The sequence below is a fragment of the Xyrauchen texanus genome, chromosome 13 (genome assembly GCF_025860055.1).
Source record: "Xyrauchen texanus isolate HMW12.3.18 chromosome 13, RBS_HiC_50CHRs, whole genome shotgun sequence".
NCBI classification, from domain to species: Eukaryota; Metazoa; Chordata; class Actinopteri; order Cypriniformes; family Catostomidae; genus Xyrauchen; species Xyrauchen texanus.
The window spans coordinates 17962614-17968802 of record NC_068288.1 but is presented as its reverse complement, the minus strand read 5'-3'; positions in this window follow the sequence as shown (position 1 = coordinate 17968802).

Sequence of the window (6189 nt, the reverse complement as noted above, 5' to 3'; positions counted from 1 at the left end):
ACACGAGCTAATTAAGTCAATGAATAATGTATACAGTTTTGTTTTTAAATAGGTGATTATGACCCAGGAAAAAATGCAGATCCTTATCTGGAAATAGGCACTGAAACCTTAGCATTTTGTAACAGACACTGGAAAAAGAAATGTTTAGTTAAAAACCAAAATGCTTCATTTGGTAACATCTGAATTTACAGGTTTAATTGGTTTTTAAGTTTCACAAACAAAGATAATTTCTAAAGGTTTGGATTAAGTAGAACTAGAAAAATCTAGGTTACTATAGTAACCTCCGTTCCCTGATGAAGGGAACGAGATGTTGTGTCAAATGAAGCAACACTAGGGGTCTTTCTTGATGGCCTTGGTTAACTCTGAACTTGAGAAAAGGCCAATGAGAAATTGGCAGACAGAATTTGTCCATTCAGGTTTTGCACTGAGGAGCCGAGAAAAAGGTTCGGCCGTTACAGTGGGTGGGTACAGCGTCATGGCTGGGGGGACACAACGTCTCATTCCCTCCATCAGGGAACTGAGGTTACAATAATAACCTAGTTGTTCCCCGTCTGTCACTCACTCGAAGTAGTGTCAAATGTACCAACACTAGGGGTCCCTATTCAATCACGCCATGCGCTGAACCATGTTGATGCAGGTGTGGGCAGGCAGTTGCATGCCAAAGTAGCAGGCTGCATCAGACTGCACATACACTTCCCCAACGGCCCATAAAAACGTCATAAACTTTTTAGATTCCCGGCATCCCCGAAGGATGCATGGGAGCAGGCTGAGCCAGCCGTGCCTTTTCTCTCTCTATGTTTCTCGCATAGAATTAAAGTGGCTGGGGCCATTTAATGCTATAACACGCATCGGGGAAGGCGTCCTTTTCCAACTCCTATTCTTTCAGGGGGAAAAGACCCCACGGAGACCACATCCTGCCCATGCTGGGGGGAGGTTAAATGTGGCGAATACGTCACATGGGTTTTCAGGCCACATATGGAAGTGGCGCGGTGGTAGATCCAACCTAGCGAGGGAGGAGTTGTTACAAATACAACGACTGAGGGGCAGAGGGGATTGCCCAAGGGAGACGCGGGCCCGGTGGCTGGGGGACTGTACCACAGAAAATACACATTAATCCATGAAGGCCAACCCTGTGGAGCACCTATTCCAGTACAGAGTAATTAGTAACCGTAGTGGGTCTGGTCGGGAATTCCTCCGCTGAATTCGCGGAGGTCTAGGGAGGAAGGATATCCATGGAGCATGAGTTTAGTGGACTCTCCTGGGAGAAAAGAGTGCACGTGGTCACCTCAGTGGAGGAGAAGGGCGCTATGTGCAAGCAGAACACCCGGTCAGACGTTCCATGTTCCCGAGTTCTACGTGCTCGGACCTGAGAGAATACGGGACGAAACTGACTCAACCCTGAGATTTTAGAATCTCGTAAAGGTATTGGGTGTTGCCCAAGATGATGCCACACTTCGAATGTGCTAGAACCCGCAAGGGGACGGGCATGGTCTGGGTCTGAGAGGCCAAAGCGATGGGCTAGCCTCTGTTTGGAGACAGTGTTGCCTTTCCGCTGTCCACCAAAGCAGACAAAGATCTGCTCAGAACATCTAAAGCTCTGCATGAGATCCAAGTAGGTACGCAAAGCATGCACTGGACACAGCAACAAAAATGCTGGGTCTGTCTCCTACCGGGGCAGTGCTTGCAGGTTCACTACCTGGTCCCTGAAGGGGATGGAAGGAACCTTGGGCACATAGCCCGGTCGAGGTCTTATGACGACATAGGCATCTGACAGACCGAACTGCAGGCAAGGGTCGCTGACAGAGAACGCTTGCAGGTCCCCAACCCTCTTGATGGAAGCGAGTGTGATCAGGAGGGCCCTCTTCAAGGAGAGGGCTCTGAGTTCGACTAATTCTAGCAGCTCGAAGGGGGGTCTCTGGATGCCTGAAAGATCATGGAGTGATCCCATGAGGGGAACAGGCATGGCCAAGGAGGGTTCAGCCTCTGGGCACGTCTAAGAAAAGAATGTCCTTCCTCAGGGGAATTTGCCAGGGAGGTGCTGTTGCGAGGAGTATAGGCTCACTGGGGGAAATGCATACTTACGCAGACCCCGGAGCCAGCTGTGTGCCAGCGCATCTGTCCAAAGGGGAGCCTCCGCTAGAGAGTACCATAGCGGGCAGTGGGAGGTCTCTTGAGAAGCTAACAGGTCTACCTGTGCTTTGCCGAGCCGCTTAAGAATTACAGCCAGCAACTCTAGGCAGTTGATGTGCCAACCCAGCCGGGGCCCCGTCCAGTAGCCATTGGCTGCATGCCCATGGCGCCCCAACCCTGTTTGGAGGCATCTGTGTTGACCAGAATGTGTCGGGACACCTGCTGTAAGGGAACTCCTGTCCGCAGAAAAGAGAGGTCCATGCGCGGTGCCATGCCCATCTCGGGACTCGAGTCTGAAGCCAGTGCTGAAGCGGTCTCACATGCATCAACCCCAGTGAAAGGTGTGCTCCATGACCTCGTCAACTCGTGCAACTCCGGGAAGAAAGGAAACTTTGGCTGTGAGCGGCGCCCAGACCCGGGGAACCAATCATCTAGCCATGAGGGCTGCGGGGAGGATGGAGGGTTCCAGTCCAACCTCACGCTCACAGTGGCCTGGGCAAGCATGTCGGCCAACTGGGTGTCAGCCTCAGACTGGCTGGGCCGACCCAAAAGTGTCAGCCCAGCCGAATTTTCCACGTCAGACCCCGGGAGGCTCTCCTATGCAGCGCCGAATTCCTCATCCAGCACGGCGCATCCGAAGGAGTAGTCAGATTGGCCATGAGGCAAGCCGCTCTCACCTTGAGCCTGGACGGAAGTCAACGAGACGGGCGGGTGGTTCGTGGGGATATACTCGGCGAAACCAAGCCTGCTGCCATCCCAAAATCACCTCCATCACCATCGGATCATCCTCAATCCCATAGGGAAGAAAGAGTGACACGGTGGGTGGCTGGAGTGGCGTTCCTTTTTAGGAAGGAAAGCCGCAACCGCAACGTTGTCATGGTTAAGTTCTCGCAGTGGGAACATGAACCATCCACAAACGCCGCCTCAGCGTGACCATGGCCCAGGCACATAAGGCAGCATCTATGACCATCAGGAGTGGAGAGATATCGACCACATCAAGTATCTACACAGGAGCGGAAGGGCATATTTAAAAAGACGCATCCTGATAAGGACGTTCAACGCCTGCTGTGTGTGCTCTTTTAGAGATATAAACTCTTTCAGGGTAATTCTCTCTTTTAGAAGCGCTGTTGAAGTGCCAAGGGGCAAATTTGCACTGTCGTGCAGAGAAGGAGAAAGCCGCTAATATGCGCTGTATATCCAATGGCAAACGCTCTACAGAGGTGAGTGGAATGGAAGTGATTTCAGCTCGCAGATCGCACAACCGCTCGGCTCCGAATAAGAAATCTGAATAAACAGATGCACGATTCCCTCCTTTTATACGTCCTGGGCAGGGACATGCAAATTCTGTCTGCCAAATTTTCAATGGCCTTTTCTCAAGTTCAGAGGTAACTGATGCCTTCAAGAAAGTCCCCTAGTGTCACTTCATTCGACACAATGTAGGTTACCAATGTAGGTTATCACATTTTAAATGTCACAAGTTAACGGAGTATGTCAATTACAATATTTGTTGGCCAAAACAGTGGTTCCCCGTCTGTCGCTCACTTTGACATTGTTTCGAAGAAGTGACACTAGGGGTCTCTCTTGAGTGCCGAATATACCTCTGATCTATGAAAAAAGTCCAATGTGAAGTTGGCGGACAAAATTTGCATGTCCCGCCCCCGGACATATGGGTATCAAGGCGGGAAATGCGTCCATTTCAATCAGAAATGTTCTTCGGAGCCAATAGTCATGTATGCAGCAAGCTGCGAGTCACACACCTGTTCCTCTACCTCTGAGCAATAATGCTGTTGGATCTACAGCACACTTCAGTGGCTTTCTCCTTCCTTGCCCCTGGGTTCTTAGACAGCGCAAAACTTTGTTATATAAAAATGTTATATAAAAGAGTGATTTTCTCTAAAAGAGTAATTTCCTCTAAAAGAGCAATACACAGCGGTGTTGAATGTCCTTTTCAGGATGTGTCTTTGTAAAGATGCCTTTTCCGCCCCTGTGTAGTTCCTGGATGCAGTAGAGTGCTCTCCTCTTCAGACGGCCACAGGCGCTGTCTCGTGTGTCTGGGCTGTGATCACACTGAGGCATGGTTCATGTTCTCACTGCAATGTTGCGGTAGTGGCTTTCCTTCAACCGAACGTCCCTACGAACCTCCCTCCCCCCGGCATGCTCGTTGACTTCTGTCCGGGCTCGAGGCAACAGCGGCTCACCTCACAGCCAGCGTGCCTATCCTCTAGAGCCCCCCGAGCTGGATGAGCTCACCGCTGCATCGGATAGCGGTCCCGCACCTGACGCGGATGACTAGTTTGGGCTGCCACCTTTGGGCCAGTATGCCCAGGCTGAGGCCTAGATGTCCGACATGCTTACCCGGGCACTCTGCTGCCACACTGCAACAGTCCCTTCATGCTGGACGAGGACCTCCCGTCTTCAGCCTCGACTGTTCCCTGGCCTGCCAGTTCTGACGAGTCTAGAGGACACCTCTGCCAAAACTCCTCCTCAGTCACTAACCCGCCCCCTGCCGGGTGTGCGGAGCAAGGTATGTGCTTCGAGTCTTTTCTCAGCACCAGAGCCTCTGGACGACCTTTGCCTCCTGACGCCGTACTACCTGCTCCCCCTGCTGCGAAGCCCCGCCGAGTACGTCAAAGATAATCGTCCCGTTAATGCCCCTAGCACGGAGCTTGGATGTGTGGCTTTCACTTCCCAACTCGTCATGCTGGCTGGCCAGGACCATCCGACTCGGTTACGCAATTCAGTTTGCCAGGCCCTCCTTCGGGGGCATCCGCTTTACCGCAGTAAACGCCGAACATGCCAAATCTCTGCGCACGGAAAACGTGACCTTCTTACTCAAAGACGCGATAGAGCCTGTCCCTCCAACCAAGATGAAGAAGGGTTTCTACAGCACTTACTTCATTGTACCCAAGAAAGGCGGCGGCTTACGAACGATCTTGGAATTGCAAGGTTTCAACCGGGCTTTGCACAAACTCCCGTTCAAAATGCACGCAATGAAACATCTTAACTTGCATCCGGCATCTAGATTGGTTCGCAGCGGTAGACCTGAAGGACACATACTTCCATGTCTCAATATTGCCTTTACATCGACCCTTTCTACGGTACGCGTTCAACGGCCAGGCGTATCAGTACAAGGTCCTCCCCTTCGGCATGTCCCTGTCCCCTTGCATCTTTACGAAGGTCGCAGAGGCAGCCCTTGCCTTGCTACGAGAAGCCGGCATCCACATACTCAACTACCTCAATACCTGGCTCATCCTGGCCCACTCCTGAGTGTTGCGCCCACAGGGACCAGGTGCTCAGGCACCTCAGCTGCTTAGGGCTTCAGGTCAACTGGGAAAAGAGCAAGCTCGCCCCGGTTCAAAGCATTTCTTTTCTCGGCGTGTAGTTAGACTCAGTCTCAATGTAAGCTCGCCTCACCAATGAGAGCACGCAGTCAGTGCTGGAATGCCTTGCCACCTTCAGGCCAGGCACTGCGGTCCCTTTAAAACTTTTCCAGAGGCTCCTGGGGCATATGGCGTCCTCCGCGGTGGTTGCGCCTCTGTCCTGAGACGAGCAAGGCGCCGTGGCACGCACTGTGTGATTTAACCCCCGCCTGGCACTAAACATTCAAACCCTGGACAGAACTCTGCTTTCTGCGGGCAGGAGTCCCCTTGCAGCAGGTGTCCCAACGCGTCCTGGTCATGACCGATGCCTCCAAAAGGGGCCCGCTGTGCTGGCACATAAACTGCCTAGAGTTGTTGACTGTATTCTTTGCCCTGCGGAGGTTTCTCCCACTGGTTCAGGGCAAACACGTCTTGATCAGATCAGACAGCACCACCGTAGTAGCATACATAAAACGGCATGGCGGCGTACGCTCCCGCCACATGTCGCAACTTGCCCGTCGTCTCCTCCTTTGGAGCCAGCAGTGACTCAAGTCACTGCCTGCCACTCACATCCCTGGCAACCTCAATGTGGTGGCGGATGCGCTATCACGACAATGCTTGCCCAGTGGAGAGTGGAGGCTTCACCCCCAGTTGGTCCAACTGATTTGGGAACTGTTCGGCAAGGCTCAGGTAGACCTGT